We start from the raw sequence: 17,749 nt of genomic DNA on the forward strand, positions 1-17,749 counted from the left end.
ACTTGTCCTCTAAACAAAGTATATCACAAACATTTTCTATTTATTTAAATATTATTACTCTACATAATTTTTGATGACTGCAAAGTATTTTACTATTTAAAAGTACCATAGATTAATTAATTCTTTATTTTGTATATTTAGTTTTTTCCTACTATTATTACAACATGGTGAATGAGTGGCTAAATGTTTTTGAACATCCATGATTATCTCAACTGTATTAACAGAAGATAAATTGCTGAGTTCAGGGGTATTTTGATGCAGATTTCCAAATTATCATCTAAAAAGGTTGCACCAGTTTGTATGCTTATTATCTCTCCAAATATCTAGGTATCATTATTATAAATTTTTAAACCTCCAAGCTTCATGGCACATTTATTGGTTTTAATTAGTATTTTTATTTATTTTGATGTATATTTTAATTAGTTAATTGAAAATCTCTGTACTTTCTTTTTGAATTTAGTTTATATCTTTTGCATATTTTAAAGTTTAGATTGTTGTCTTTTCTGCTATTAATTTATAAAATATTTCTGTTGACTGTGTGTGCGCATGTGCACGCACGTGTATGCATATATGTGTGTTTGTAACATTTTCATCGGTTTTTTGCTTGCCCTCTATTTATGGTATTTTCAGATGTGATCAGATTTATTTGGTCTTTCACATTATGATTCCTATCTCTATCATTGAGTTTAGAAGGCCAATATTATTTATACCTCATTACCAAATAAATACTTAATTCTATCTGCTTACAGATTTAACTTTTTTCTTTTTCCTTTTAAATCTCTAATCCACTTGGAATTTAATTTTCTTACTGATTAAATTTTCTTACTGATTATTTTAATATGTTTATATTTTATAATGATAATATTAAACCATTTGTAATGCTTAAATTAAATATAAAATAGTCATAACACCATTTATTTAAAACTTATTCTTTCAGGTTTGATATACTGATTTTTTCATCATGTTGATAATCTTGTGATAAATTCCTATTAATGCTCCATTGGTTTCTAGATCTTTTATTCTCTTCTTGTAAGTCGTCTGTCTCCTCCTGTGGCTGTTCTATATTATTTTAATTACTGAAACTTTATTGGACAACAGTAGGCTCAAAAGAGAGTATCTGTAGGAATATCCACAGAGGAATATCTGTAGGACAACAGTAGGCTTAAGGAGAAATCATCCGTTCTCCTAACCTTTTACTATTTTTCATATTTTCCTGACTGATCTTATGTATTTCTGGAAAATTGAGAAGCAATGCAGATTTTGGATAATAGTGCAGGCTTCACTTTCATTGTGCCTGGGTTCAAATCCCAGCTTCTTAGCTGCCTGGCAATGTGACCCAGCAAATTTATTCACTTCGACATGGCTCAGTTTTCTTTTCTGTAAAGTAAGGGTAATAGTAGTCCCTATATTATAAGTTTATTATGATGATTGTGTGGGTGGAACCCGTGTGTGGCACACACAGGCACTTACTGAGAAGTTAGCTTTGCCATTTGCCCTTATTCTTCACTTTAATTTTAGAATTATTTTGTCAACTTCCAAAAAAGTTCATTATGAATCTTATTACTGAGTCTTCTCTAGAAGCATGACATGACTCTTCATTCACTTGTTTTCTTTTGTGTCTCTTGGGAAGTTTTGCATTTTTTGTTGTGTATATATAATATTTGTACATAGTTTTATATATATATATATATCTTGCACAATTGTATCCACATACTCTCTAAGAAATAAGGCCAGCAGAAAATATGTGGGTATGTTAGACTATAATTATCTCTGAGTATTAGGGTATGAGAATTTTTTCATTTATAGTATTCTATACATTTTAAAACTCATTAACTGTGCATTACTTATATAAATCAATAATTTTTAAGTGACTTTTGTGCCCCATGACTGGTGCTGTGTGCTTCAGACCAAAGGGCAGTGCCTGTTAGATGTTATGTGTTACATATTATACAAGTACCTTGGCAAATAAGCTGTTGTTTTAAAAAATGTGTCATCAATTTCTAGAGAACTGTACATGACTTTGAAGCAAAACAATTTTAAGTGGATGACTAAAATCCTTCCTGAAAATGCATGCCTGTGGTCCCTGTGAAATCACCTTTTTTCCCCCTTTCCTAATCTCCTTTCCCTCCTAAATCTAAATTTTCTTGTAATGTTTCAAAATATCTGGACTTGACCTCAGAGGGTATTCTGTGATGCATATTGACAGGACTGGGTAATTTCAGCAAAACAAAGGAAATCTTTAATTTTTTGCCAGCCCCAGATAGAAGTTTCTAGAGTTCTAGGTTTTAGAAGAAATACAGCCATGAAGGAAAATGTTGACATTTATTTCAACATTTCAACAGGAGGAAAGAGTGAGAACACGATCTACAGATCAGCCTTTCCTCTCACATTCTTACAATGGGAGAAGCAGAGAGGGTATTTGAGACACCAAAGCACGAAAGCCACGACACAGGGAAAATACTGAGAACGTAACCTACAGATCAGATTTTCCTTTTATGCTCTTACCATGTCATAAGGCAAAGTGCTTGTTTGAGATTTCAGGGCACAAGAGCTAATACGGCAGGAAGGCATTGCATCATCAGAACATTTCTGATTAAAGAGAAGACTGTCTGCACAAAGCATGGGCAGCTGCCCAAGGGGTCCTTCACCCACTGTTCTCACAAATGCTTGCCTTTGCTATCACAACTGCTATTGCCTGAAGGACGCTGAGTGTACCCTCAGGGTTCGTAGAGATCTGTCTCCCTGAGGGGTCTCAGACGCCACTGCTGACCAGTAGTAACTTGGGGAAGACCCCCGATTGTGAGGGCATTATGGTGAAATGTTGCTTTCTTGACAAAACAAATGTGTTTCCTTCTGATCCATGAATAAAATCTGTTGAATAAATAGAATGAGCGTGTAGAAGGGAGAGACTTTATGTGATCAGACTAGGGAAAGGGTGCTTTTAATATCTGTGGAACAATCTGTAAGACCGGACGTTTCCTCTGATAACAGAAACTCCAGAGTTTTAAGAGAAATGGCTTCCTGACATCGCAGACACTAAAAGGGCTTCTGAGTAGGAGCAGCAGTTGAATTTTTGACTACTTTGTAAGGAGGGAAATACAGTACCAAAAAAAAAACCAAACAAACAAAAACCCATGGAGATCAAGTCATTTCTTACTAGCAAGTACCCCTGACTTCTATGTATTTGTTGTTAGATCCACAAAGAATATAGTATAAGTTCATTTTCTATCAGCTATTAGGGATCTATTGTGCCATAACAAATTACTCTAAAATTTAGCAGCTTAAACAGTAAACCTTTATTATCTCACATGGTTCCTGAGGGTCAGAAATCTGACAGTGACCTAACTTGGTGGTTCTGCCTTGGGGTTGCTCACGAAATTGTGGTCAAGCTGTTGACTACACTTTGTCATCTCTGAAGACTCGACTGCAACTGAAGGACTTGCTGCTAGGCTCACTCATGTGGCTGTTGGCAGGAGGCTTCAGGACCTGTCCATGTGGAGCACTCTCTGGGGCTGCCCTCGAGATGGCTTGTCTCAGAGGGGGTGATTCAAGAGAGAGCGTCCCAGATGACCACAGGATGCCTTTTATAACCTAATCTTGGAAATGGCACGTGATCACTTACTCCATATTGTGTTGATGACAAAGACCTGACCTGGTACAGTGAGAGAAAAGACTACACAAGGGTAAACACCAGGATGCAGAGATCATGGGGCCATCTTGGAGGTGCCTGCCACAGCTATTAAAGGTACTTTTTGTTGACAACTGACAATTTCTAGCTACCCAGTTGCTCATTCTTTTGCTTAAACTATTCAAGGCTGGTAGGGGACACGTGAACCCTGTTAAAATGTGAAAATATCTAAATGTGTTTTATAGAAACTATTAAGTAAACCTTTTTTTTTTTTTTTTTTTTTTTTTTTGCTTAGTGAGCAAAAGACGGATGAGGAAGGAAGGGGCAAGTGTGTGTGTGTGTGTGTGTGTGTGTGTGTATGAGAGAGAGAGAGAGAATATAAAAATCTAATTTTTTACCAAAATTATTATTTTTTTTCCAGGTGAACATATGGTTTTAACATAACTTCTATTCCACAAACCCAAAATCAAGCACCTCTGTTAACTGTCAACTAAACATAGACTTTTTCTGAACTTTGGAATAGGAATAAGGGGGAAGAGTGAAACACACTAGCTTTTGTGCCTTGTTGTAATTTTTAATTTCTCAAAGAGTGGACAAGAAAGAGAATGAATACAGCAAAGTCTTTGATCCCTACAGTTCATATTCAGACAAATAGGAGCCAATCATTAAGGCTAACTGCCTTAGGAAAATAAAAAAACAGCCAATTTAATTTCTGAACACAGGAAGATTTTTTACCCATTATCGAATCACGAAAGATCTGAATGCACATATTACGGTGTAACCATAAAACAAGGTTGAGTTTTTTGCTTCCTGTTAAATCTCATGAAAACAAGCATTCTGAGTGAGGGGTGTGGTAAAGACACACAAGGCTAATCTTAAGAGAGGGTAAAGTTTCTGGCTATGTATTAGGTTTGATTAGAATTTTCTGGGTTAAAACAAATTCTACTTCAGTTTTGTTTCTTTCATAGATGCTGGAATTCCTATATAAGCCATTCAAACATTTGTATTTATGACTTTTCTACTTTTTAAAAAAGTCTATACTCCTCAAGAGAGTAAAGGAGTAGGTTTTACTAGACAACATATTTAATGGGTTAAAGCAACCACGTAAGAAGAGGGAATGTTCTAGAAGTGAGGGAAAGGGTACTCATGCAGATGTGAAGGTGAAGCAAAGGTAAATGTGACAGAGAAAAATGGATTTGCCATCTATATCTTCCTCCTTTCTTTCTTTTTCTTTTTCTTGTCTTTTCTTTCTTTTTTTAAAAAATTTTTTTTGAGACAGACTTTCGCTCTTGTCGCCCAGGCTGGAGTGCAGTGGCAGGATTTCGGCTCATTGCAACCTTCATCTCCCAGGTTCAAGCGATTCTCCTGCCTCAGCCTCCTGAGTAGCTGGGATTACAGGCATCTGCCACCACTCCTGGCTCATTTTTGTATTTTTAGTAAAGACAGGATTTTACCATGTTGGTCAGGCTGGTCTTGAACTCCTGACCTCAGGTGATCCATGCACCCTTGGCTTCCCAAAGTGCTAGGATTACAGGCATAAGCCACTGCTCCCAGCCAATCTGTCTTCTTTCTAAAAGAGATAAAGCTTTCTAGCTGCCTAGTACCTTGGTGAATTTGGGCTGAGCCCATTCAGCGACAAGCACTGGAAAGAAGGGAAGAGGGGTGATGAGCAGAGGAGAGGAGAGAAGGAAGAGGACCTGGTGGATGGTAGGAGGCCATAAGGTCTTCCGTGTGATGTGTGAATCTTTAGCTAGGTACACCATATTTTAGAAATGTTTGGTGTAAATGGATTTCTTTTGCAAACTGGAGAGGGGACTGAGTTTTGGGCTGATGCTGAGCGGAACAAAGATGATATTCCTGCAGCTAGAGACACAGGATCTCGGAGAAAATGAGCCCCAGAAATCAGCAAATGTCATGAGGGGACTCTGGGTTATCATAAGCTGTGGAATTGGTATTGGATCTGAACCTGTTTCTTCAAAGTGCAAGGAAGACCAGCTAACCTCTTGTTTTTGCCAATTTAGGACAATTTTCAACATTACAAAAACTCATTTGGTTTGGGTGCAGAGCTCAGATGTCCTCTCCATGTGGACACAACCCTGCATGTGCACACACAAACAAGCACTTGAGCACACGTGTGTGTGCCCAAACTCCACTTTTCTGTTTCTCCAGGAGCACTATATGTTATTCTCATTTCAGACAAATAAGTTTGGCCAACTTTGATCTTTCCTTTCAGGTCACTGATTGGTGAATTGTCACAGATGTTGTTCTGCCTACCTTAGAGAGCTGCCTTTGTTGGTTCTGGGGCACTTTCATGAAGGAGAGTTACCTCCAAGAGGTGTCATGGCCTGCGAGCAAACCATGCTTGGGGTGCACCATTAAAGATCTCCACCCCTGGGGAGCGATCCTCACAGCGGGGCAGGACTTGGCCCCTTACAGGCTTGCCTAGTCTCTCCCTGCCAGGTGGGTACAGCAGCAGGAGTCCGAATTCCACATTTTGCAGAGCCCTGGCATAGAGGGATCATTCAAGAGAAACTTCCTCAAGCTACCCATGGCTGCTCAGGCCCTCATATCTGCATTCAGATGTGGCCTTCTTTATCACTAACTCAGGAGGACCTTGGTGGATGTTGGTCTCCCTGAATTTGATAACTACTTATAGAAGCACTGAAAATGGCATTATTCATTTTGATGACAATCAAGTGTGTAAATGCCAATGACAGAGACTGAAGGATAAGTTCCACAGCGGATGTGGTGCAAGTTTCTAAATACTGCTGCCATGATTCTCATGTGATGTGAAGGATATTAAGAGATCTAGAACTAGGATAGAACTACAGCTCAACCATGCTAGAAAAATTTTTTTGAGTTCCACTCTGTTTAAAAATTTTTGTGTAGAGACAAAATCTCACCGTGTTGCCCAGGCTGGTCTCAAACTCCTGGCCTCAAGAAATCCTCCTGCCTTGGCCTCCCAAAGTGACAGAAGCCACTGTGCCAGGCCAAAAAGTTATACTCCTGAGTAAAGACTACCTTATAGTCTCTTGATAACATACCATAATTTTAAAAATATTCTAACTGCTATACATTTCTGTATAATTTAAATCTTGAGGCCGAGGGCAGTGGCTCATGCCTGTAATCCCAGCACTTTGGGAGGCTGAGGTGGGGGGATCATCTCAAGTCGGGAGTTTGAGACCAACCTGACCAATATGGAGAAACTCCATCTCTACTAAAAATACAAAATTAGCCAGGTGTGGTGGCAGGTGCCTATAATACCAGGTACTAGGGAGGCTGACGCAGAAGAATCACTTGAACCCAGGAGGTGGAGGTTGCAGTAAGCTGAGATCATGCCATGGCACTCCAGCCTGGGCAACAAGAGTGAAACGCCGTCTCAAAAAAAAAAAAAAAAAAATCTTAAATTTGCAGATTCCCTGTCCCCATCCCTCTTTTCCCATGGTCTTTATTTTAGTTCCTTGTGGTCAGCAATGAGTCTCATCTTCTCTTGCACCTCTCACAGTGCCTGACACAATGTTGGGGACATCAATGAGTATTGTTTTGTGTATTATTTAGGTATATTTTCTCCAGTTCTCTAGCAGTGGAGAATAAATGATTGATGACCTTATGAAGTCATAATCCACCTTAAGACTGCATCATATGCAAATGAGTCTACCATTATCTCCTTGATGTAGATTTTCATCTTTTATGTATGGCGACCCTAAGTAAGGAGAAGAGGTGATCTAGCTCACTTGGTGGGACGAGGGTCTTGACACAAATCCACAAAAATTGGAGAGTATACACAGCTGTTCATTTGTCTGTGTGTTGAGGTGGGGGTTGGGGGGTGAGGTTGTATTCACACAGAGAAGACATCTCAGCTCTGCACCCAAACCAAAATGAGCTTCAGATGTTGAAGATTGAAGGTCAGGTGCTACCCAGGTTTTGTTAGTCTCTTGACATAAACATAATCTTTAGATATGGTACATATTATGAATCATTCCATCTTTTCAAATACATTTTGAAGGTTTTTTTTTTTTTTTTTTCTTTTGAGACAGAGTCTCACTCTGTCATCCAGGCTAGAGTGCAGTGGTGCAATCTTGGCTCACTGCAACCTTTGCCTCCCGGATTCAAGCAATTCTAGTGCCTTAGCCTCCTGAGTAACTGGGATTATAGGCGTGCGTCATCACACCCAGCTATGTTTTGTATTTTAGTAGAGACAGGGTTTCACCATGTTGGCCAGGCTGTTGGGATTACAGTGTCAGCTACCACGCCTGGCCGGAAAGTTTGTTTTTATTTTAAACACAATTGTGCTGGGTGTGATAGGATGGGTATATGATAGAGCAGAAAATCACCAGTGTTCATTGATATGGATGACACCCTCCATAGGTTATTGATTTAGTATTGACAATAATACCCTTCACACAAGACAGAGAGGTTGGAGAATTTGCCCAAAGACAAGCAGCTGGGAAAAGGAAAACAAGCTGTTCTCTCCCTAAATCTCATGCTCTACTATATTAGGGAGGACTCTGGCAGATGGCACATCCTGATTATTTGAAAGTCACCAGTATTTTTTTAAAATTGCATAGATAATGAAGGTTAGTTTATCCAGAATTCTAATAATTGCATCTCATGTCCATAAATCTCTATTACAACCACCTGAGATAGGCTGTCTGGGGCACATGGAAAAAACCCAGGTATAAACGCTTTGGATCCTGGATTTCCCTTGTACTGGCGGTTACCTTGGGTAATGTAATTCGCCTCTCTGAGGCTCCTGTCAGCTTCTGAGGATTGCATGGGATAGCATGTAGCAAATTACTGCACACAGAGTCTGGTGTACACTTAAGCACACAACATGTGTCAAAGTTTTCAAAAACATTGCCAGTGAGGCATCAGTTATAAAACTTGCTGCAGAGGGAGCTGATGTTGCACCACTGCACTCCAGCCTGGGCGACAGAGAGAGGCTCTGCCCCCCGCCAAAAAAAACAGAAACAAACAAAAAAACACCAAATAAACAACTTGCAGCAGAAATGGACATTGTTGTTCTTTTCGAAATGTGACCATAGGGAAGTTACAACTACCAGCTCGCTTTAAGGGAAATGAGTGACCTGCCACCTACATGGAGTTGGGGAGGTTTTGCTGAGAAAGTCACTCGTGAGGAAGGCAAAATATAGTTAAGACAAAATGTAACCATCTATAGAGATAAGGTAAAAATTGGAAATAGAACTTCATCAAAGATCTTTCAAGTAGAGGAGAATGTGGTGAAAACTGCAGTTAACATTTGTTAACAGTGTGATCATCGAGTTCAGCTTATCAGTAACCTGGTTCCTGTCTCTTAACTGATAAAGAAAATGGGAGGTTTTTAAATAGAGGGCAACTGTTGCACTTAGTAAAGCTCTAAAGTTGTTAGAGAAATTGGCTTCCTGAGTTATGAGACTGTGTGCAGAAAGTTGAGGAAGAAAGAACTCAGGTACAACCCAATGAGGGTAAGTGCCTTTGGGGTGTTCTTCAAAAGTACTTTTATCTCAAAGGGAACAAAATTTAGGTTAATAATAATCATTGTTATCAATTTTGCTTGTGAGAAAAGTAGTATTACCAATGGGAAAATCATGGTACAGATTGATGAAATCCCTTGAAATCTTATTTGTGTAATATGGGACTTTGGTCTCATGTGTTGGAAAAGACCTGGTTGAGAGTAAGAAAGGATGGGGGCTTTGCAGTATACACATAGAGTGCTCATATTCCGTAGTTATTCTTTCTGAAATCCACAAAATCCAGCAGTGTAATCTACTCAGATGGAGACGAAGGAAAAAAACAAAACTAATGAAGCAAGAAGCTGCTGACCAAAGGGGTGAGGAAGCAGGGTCGTAGCCATCTGCAAGAAGGAAATAGAGAAGGGACATGAGGGGGGTGGATATGCAGATATGAGAAGGCCCTCCTAAGTGAGGGCCATTGTTTCCGGAGCGGTGGGGAGTGAATGACTGATGTAAGATCAAGTTTGTTGCGGCTGCCTGTTTTGATCCTCTGCTTGGTGGCTCCGTTCTTCTTTTCTCCAAAGGCTACTCAACAGAGGGTTGCAGAGGTAGACATGGCAGAACTGGCCCCCAAAGCCTTATCCACTGAATGTCAGTTTTCCCTTGTAATTTCTTCCAAGCATAAAAAAGTGGGAGGCATATTTCTGTCTGGCTATAACCATTCTCCTACCAGATTCTGAGGCCAAACTCTTCATGTGCCATCGTTTCTGAATACCATTATGGACATGATTATCTCATTTTGGCTATTCCATGCATAGTGTTGGAGACAGAAGGCTCTGGACTAACGCAGATCTGCATTTAATCTCTACTCTTACACTTACTTGTTACATAACATTAGGCAACTCATCTACGTCTTTAAATCTTGAATTCCTTGCTTACAAAGAGTAACTAGCATATTAGTACTAACATCATGATCAGAGTGTGGTTTCTGAAGGTTAAACGGGTGTAAGGGTTTAGTGCATTACTCAGACAGCACTCAACACTTAATGTTGTCAGACCTCATCATTGTCCTTAATTTTTTCCTTCCCTGCTCGGGGAACTTTGATCTCTGTGCCCTGTAGATACGCTGCTGGGACTACTGATGTGAATGTTACAGGATCCCCAGCAGAACCTGGGGTTCTCTCTGTTCTTGAATGCATTGTTTAGGTGAGGAGATTGATTCCAAGTTACTTTTCTACCTGGGTACCTCTGTGTTTGGAGATGTGGCCACATAGCTCAAGTATATCTGGAGTGTCTTCGGTTTTCAGATACCTGTTTTTCCTCTAGGAGAACTCTCTTCATCTATGTCCTTTAAAATATTTGTCCTATAATCACAAGGGTTTATATTTCTCTGCCCATCCCTCCATACTTCCTGGTTTTCTGAGAGTGCAGAGGCAGACAGCTGCAAAGGAGAGCCCCCCAGGGATTCCGGTGATGACTTTGAGCCAGGCTGACATCCATGTCTAAGGGCAAATGAAGTCTGGTTGGGGGGATACAGTGCAAGAGTCTTCCAACACTGGCGATGCCAACATTGTGGGAGCATGCATGTGTGTCTGCACCAGTGTGTGTGTGTGCGCACATGTGCGTGCATGTGCAGTAGGGTCCTACTACAGGTTGGTGGAAAAGATCCCTCTGGTCCTAGAACAAAAATCTAACAGGAACCAAGAGTCCAGTTCCAAGAGAAAAGGGAAAGGGCTAGCTAGGCAGGGCGTCTGGATTCTGAATAGGGGCTGAGGCCTTGGCTCAGACACAGAGGAGAATGGAGAAATGGGGTGATGACAGAAACATCTTTAAAATATTGTGGGCCAAGGGTAGGATGGCTCCAACTTGTCTGAGTTGTATTTGTCCTTAGTACACTTGAAATAACATAGCGGCAGTAGCAATCAACATTTACTGAGACTATGTGCCAGACCCTGAGCCAAGCACTTTCCACACACCATATCCTGCCTTTCTTGTGATAGTGCTGTGAAGTAGGGATGAAACCAAGTCCTTGCTGACTCCAATCCTGTACCTCCAACCAACGCTGGTGAGGGCCCCAGGCTCCCTACAGCAAGACTAAACCTGGGCATGTGTGTGGCTGGGCTGAGTCTGTGGGATTGGCTCTGGAGTTGGGTGTGACTGAGCCCTGGGTAGAAGGGGATGCTGTCCTAACGGAAAAACACAGAATAAAGATGGTGTCCACCAAGATGTAACTGAGATTTAGAGAAGACTTGATAACTTATCAGGTGGGTGAGTAGTCTTTAATTTCAACAACTGCAGATCCTATCTAAGACCACTTTTGTCTGTGACAACTTAGTTAAACATGACTTAAGTGTGGATATGAGGGGCCAATTTTGAGCTCATTCCATAATTGGAATGAATACTTCCCTGTCATAGGTGAGTGACAACTATCTGGGCTGGTGGTACAGGGGTAAAAGAATTTACTAAGACAGCTGTAGATAAAGAAAGGCAGATTTATTAGAGAAAGTATGAAAATACAAGGTTGCAACGGGCAGCACAGCCAGAGAGGAGCTGACTGCAAAGAAACAAAGGCTTGCTGGATATTTATAGGATAGTTCCTGGGCTCCAGGGTGCTATGTACAGTACTGATAATGCCAAGGTTATAGTGAGCTAACTTGCAGGTGTTTGGTGATAGTTGGGTGCAGGAAGATTGTGAGTTATTTGCTCAGAAGAGCTATGTGTCCTGGGCCATGAAGAAAGGCAGATTTACAGTTTAGCTGCTTTCTCTCTTTGCTTTCCCTTGGTACTGCCAGTCTGACATTTTTCCCCTAATTAGGATTCCTCACATCCCATGCCTTCCTCTTGGGAGCCTTGCAGACAAAGTGTGATGGAGCGTCTGAAGTCAGAGTCATTGAGTAATGGGGCCTCTGCCCTCTCAGTCCGACTGCCACCCAACTGAGGCTCCCTGAATGGGGGTGTATGCCATGGGGAAAAGGAATGGGATGATGTCGATGCCCCTGGGGTTGCTGGTCATCCTCCCCAATCTCCACTCTCCTTGTCCACCCACAGGACCAGTCAGCATTTCTGTAATTCCTCTTCACTCTGGGGTGTTACGATCAGAAAATATCATGTACCTTTTGCTGCAAGCTTGGCTGAAAGAACCCCACACTATAGCTGAATGTCTTTGATTCACCATCTGAGCAGAGACCTCAAACTATAAAGAAAATCAGAGTTTCTTGATGCCCATGTTGAGGACAAGTTTTCTTGGATTTCATGATTCTTTAGGAACAGTGAACTTATGGGTAAAGACCAAGGCTTTAGTGAGGAATTCCCTCATCGTTTTTTTCTTCTTGAGCAAAACCTTGTTTGATTTGTGGTTGTAATGTTCAAAATTACTTTCTTTTCATTTCGCCTTTTTTACTTGAGTAGTGGTTTCTGGAAATCTGAGCTGCTTTATGCTCCCTGAGTAGTCTGTGCCAGATCACAAACATACACACAAACTCTGAAGACACCGGAAAAATCACCCTTTAGAGGAATTGTCTAGAAAACTAGCCCCCATGCAAAGTGAACAACCTTTTCAAAAATAATCTACATTAAGATTTTGGAAACTAACACATTCCTCAATCGTAGCAACCAAATGAATTACTTAAAGTGGATTTGGCTCCTGCTTTCATTAAGGAAGTATTTTCAGGAAATTAGAGGTCTAATGTAAACGTGGCTCCTTTTAGTTTTTCCATTTTCTTTGTCTTCAAGCTGTTTGCTACCACTTTCATCCTTCCCTTATCTCAATCTGCCAGTGATGGTTTGTGCCTCTGGTCGCTGGGTCAGATCCAGGGCTAATTCACTCACCTCTGATTTCTAGTTTCACCCTTATGAGGAAAGCATTCTTAAATCTGATATTCACATAAAAAAGGATTTGATTGTCTTTGGCATGTCTCTACAGTTAGCTAAACATGTCTTGAGCACAGAAAAATGGAAAGAAAATGGAAATAAGATTTGTTTGATAAGAGGAGAGCTGCTAAGACTTGTCTGTCCCTGAGTTGAGATATGCTCATTTACCTTAAGACTTTCCATAAACCACATCCCGAATTCCAGTTTATAAGTCTTTATCCTATTTCCCAAACCACATCTCATACTTTTTATGTAATCTGGTGGGCATAGATATTCTCTCGCTGAACCTGAGAAAATCTAGAATGACCAAGTAACACAGTTGCTCAGGTTCCTGGGCCCTATGATAGAATTTCCTTCTTCAGAGAAGGGGAGAACAAGGTAGATAAAGAAAGGAACATTTCATCTTGCAGCAACTTGGAAGAGAAGTGGGAGTTTAATTTTTTTTTTAAAGCAATCAAACCTTTCAATATAGCCCATTTTCAGCCACAATGGTATTTCGGAGGAGATTTATCTAAAATTATGTAAAAATTTCCCAGAATTACCTAAAAAAATGTACAATTTCATTTCCCTTCTGTTACATAATATGGATACCCAGCTACTATTTATTAGTAGTAGATACAGACTATTTAAGAGACAAACTATTATATTGCAAAAAGTGTGACCCTTAGAAACCAAAATTCCAAAGAAGAGTTCTTTGTAATTGGCAAAGTTGATTCTGATTGAGTGTCAAACTTCCAGTATAATGATGGATCAACTTAGAAATTTGATTGATTCAAAGCATTCTGAAATTGTACAACTCTCTCAGTACTTGTATTATTTCCATGTCTTCTTTTATTATTTTCCATTGAATGATGTTTTCATGTACACTTAGCTGCTTATAAGGGCAATATTTTAAAATCAAAGCAATTTCTTTAAAATTAAAATGTTTCAGCAAAATACATTTTAAAATGCACTGTAATTACCCAAACAATATGACACTGTTACAGGTAGTTTAAGAATAATAAAAAATGTAATTCATAAACTCACTCCTTTAATACAACAAAGCTGATTAATGTTCTATGTTCCTTATTAGACTTTCTCCCATGTATAGCTTTACAAAGTGGTAGTTGATGAGTAAATACAATTTTGTGATTTTTTTCACATAAAATGAGAACAAACTCAGTATGTAGATTACTTCATAGATTTTTAGCTTATTATAAAAATTTTCTCATATCTATTATAAAAATTAAAAAAAGGATTTGATTTCAGTAAACATACATTTGGAGAGAAACTTGATCCTCATACAAACTCAACCATAGACCATTCATTTATTTTTAATTCAATATGTATTTATTGAGGATCTCCTAGGGGAAACATAAATGAACAAAACGGGAAATATACATGATGTTTAAGTCAAGTGTTCAGTGTGTTGCAAATTATAAATGCCATGGAGGAAAAAAAATCAAGCAGAGTTAGGAAGATTGGGAGCACAGCATTAGTTAGTCAAAGGGTTGGGGAGAACAGACCTCATTAAGAAAGTGAGGGAGTGAATCACACAGACACCTGGAGGAAGAAAAGGCAAGAGAGGGTAAACAGTTGGTACCACACCCTGAGGTGGGAGCAGGCTCGGGAGGCCAAGCAACAGGAAGGACAAAAGTGCACATGTTGTGGAGTTAAGATTGGGTAGTAGCAGGATGTAAATCAGAGAGGTGAGGGGCGGCAGACCCCTAGAGGGTCTTCTTGTTCACTGCAAGCAATTTGGCTTTTGTTGGGTAAAGCAGAGGTTTGAGGAGAGGAGTAATTTGAAAGGATCACTCTGGCTTCTGTTTTGAAAATCAATTACAGGGGACAAGGGAAGGACCAGTGCGATGGTGGTGGCTTGGATCAGCAGAGATGGCCATGAAAAGTGCTCACATAGCTGAGTTCTGGCTGTATTTGGAAAGTAGGTTCACTGGGACTTACTGGTGACTTGAGAGTGATGTGCCAGAGAAAGAGAGGTATAAGGATGCCTCGAAGGATTTTGATCTGTGCAGCTGAAAAAAGATGATGTTGCTGTCAACCAAGATGAAAAGGATGGTTGGAAGAGCAGATTTTGGGAGGAAGAAAAGGGAGTCAGTCATTCTTGGTTAGGTTAATTTTGTAATGTCTGGAATATAGACAAGTGAAGATGTGGAGTCAGCAGGTGGACATGTGAACCTGAAGTTCGGAGGAAAAGTGTGGATGGCAGGTGTAACTGCAAGAGTGTAATCAGTGTAGAGATGGTGTTTCAAACCAGTTAACTGGATGACATAATTTGGGGAGTGAGTGTGGACAGAAAAGAAAAGTGCTTCAAGGACTGAAACTTGAGGTGGTGGAGAGAAGAGGAGATGTGAAGCAGTAGCTTGTGGGTCCTGAAGAAAGATGTTGGAGGACTTGTGCCACTTTGACAGAGGCTGCTTATAGCTCAAGGTAAGGGGAAGATGCAGGACTGAGGATTCCTAAGCAACATGGTGGTAATTGGTGATATTGACAACAGCATAAAGACATCATAATTTAAACTAATTATTAACAAAATTGAAATTTAAAGAAACAATGCAATGTTTCCAAAGTGGATTCAAATTCTATAATGTTATTGCAAAACAAACAAACAAAGCAAAACAAACAAGAGATTCTAAGATAAAAGAGTTAAAAATTAAGTAGATCAGCTCAGAAAACTCAGCAGGCTATATCTTCCTGGTGGTTAGAAATATCTGCTTATTAAAAGGTTTCAAAGGTCCTTTGGGAATAGAACTTATTTCAATGTGTTTGGCTGTACATTTCTTACACTTTTTTTTTTTAACTGAGAAGTCAATTAAAATATCCTGAAGTGACTGTCCATAGGACACATTTTGAAAACACAAATGCTGTATAATCACAAATATATCTCCCTCCCCTTTCTAGTGATGAGTAACCAACTGCCTCTGCTAGCTAGGATTCAACTCTTTCTCTTAACAAATATGCTTTGATGGAACAATTTTTTTAGATACAAATATTGTCAATGAGAACAACTGTTATACAGTGCAGTCACAGAAGAGGAACAGAAAAGAAAGGGGGATGCAACAAAATGAAAAGTAAATATTAACCTTCACACTTAAATACATTTGATCAGGGGATAAAATGTACATGTAGGTGTGGATTTATGAGTTGTGTTTTTCAAACAATTACCAAGTATTTATTAACCACCAACTCAGTGTCAGTTAGTATGCTAGGTGCTTATAGTGATCCAGCAGGCCATAAGGCTAGATTTCTGTCCTTATAGAATTTTGGGGTACATCATCAGTATCTTTTTTATCTTTCTTTTATTTTTTTTTGAGACAAGATCTCACTCTGTCATCCAGGCTGGAGTGCAGTGACATGATCATGGCTCATTGCAGCCTTGACTTCCCAGGCTCAAGTGATCCTCTTGCCTCAGCCTCCCAAGCAGCTGGGACCACAGGCATGTGCCACCATGCCAGACTAATTTTTAAATTTTTTGTAGAGATGGGGACTTACTATGTTGCCCAGTCTAATCTTGAACTCCTGGGCTCCAGCAGTCCTCCCATCTCAGCCTCCCAAAGTGCTGGGATTACTGGTGTGAACCATCATGCCCAGCCCTTTCTTTTGCATTTTTTTAAAGAAACTTTTCTTTATTATCTTTCTGTTACCTTTTAATAAACTATAAGAAGACCTTCAAAACAAAAATGTCTTAATATCTGTGGGTTAGGTTTCGTCCTGAATTATTTTCTTTTACCCCATGGTGGGGAAAAAAGCAAAAACCTGTTTGGTGCTTATACAATGCCTTATCACATAGCTTTGGTTTGTGTTTACCCCAGTGTCATCTTTAAGCTGATGGGGGCAGTGCAGCTGACCTGGGTCAGAACGCAGGGTCACTTCATGCCAGATGCTCACCACGTCTGCAGTGTTGGACACAGAGATCCAAATTCGTCCTTCAGAGAAGGATGAACAGTTATTCTCTGGGATGTTTTACAGTGAAAATCAGAAGTTGCTCTATTGTGCCCTCATGGCCTAGCTACTTCCACTCTTTTGAAGATCTCACCTGGTCTCATGGGTTTAATTTCATTGATACACTGACATATCCCAAATGTATATCTCTAGCTCAATATGTCTCTTGAATTTCAGAAGCAAATATTCATCCTACCGATGAGTTCACATCTCCAGTTTTGTGTCTAATGCGGTGTCAAGCTGAATATGGCCAAAACTAGTGTAATCCTACTCTAAAACCTACACCACCTACCATTTTCTCATTCAGTAACTAGCAACCCTATTTGACCAGTTACTCAGGGCCCCAAACCTCTCTTGATTGCTCTCATATCCTGTCCATCAATGTTGCGGGAAGTCAGGGACCCTAAATGGAGGGACCTGTTGAAACTGTGACAGAAGAAGAACATAAATTGTGAAGATTTCATGGACATTTATCACTTCCTCAATCATTTCTCTTATAATTTCCTATGCCCGTCTTTAATCTCTTAATCCCATCATCTTCATAAGCTGAGGATGTATGTCGCCTCAGGACCCTGTGATGATTGCGTTCACTGCACAAATTGTTTGTAAAGCATGTGTGTTTGAACAATATGAAATCTGGGCACCTTAAGAATAGGTTAACAGTGATTTTCAGGGAACAAGGGAGATAACCTTAAAATCTGGCTGCCTGTGGGCTGGGCAGGACAGAACCATATTTCTCTTATTACCAAAAACGGGTAAGAGAAATATTGCTGAATTCTTTCCCCAGTAAGGAATATTAATAATTAACAGTCCCGGGAAATGAACGCATTCCTCTAAAATGGCCGCTCTGGGTGTGTCT

The 17,749-nt window shown here is 39.8% G+C and overlaps 1 protein-coding gene across 1 annotated transcript in view; it reads left to right on the forward strand.

The window, feature by feature from the left end:
• Positions 1 to 8,956: 8,956 nt before the first annotated feature.
• Positions 8,957 to 17,749, forward strand: part of IL1RL1 (interleukin 1 receptor like 1) — a 38,392-nt gene continuing 29,599 nt past the window's right edge. Inside the window, exon 1 of the mRNA XM_073023295.1 lies at positions 8,957 to 9,093. The gene's annotated coding sequence lies outside the window, so the exon portion shown is untranslated. The remainder of the gene's footprint in view (positions 9,094 to 17,749) is intronic.

This window comes from Chlorocebus sabaeus, chromosome 14 (assembly GCF_047675955.1).
Source record: "Chlorocebus sabaeus isolate Y175 chromosome 14, mChlSab1.0.hap1, whole genome shotgun sequence".
Classification (NCBI taxonomy): Eukaryota; Metazoa; Chordata; class Mammalia; order Primates; family Cercopithecidae; genus Chlorocebus; species Chlorocebus sabaeus.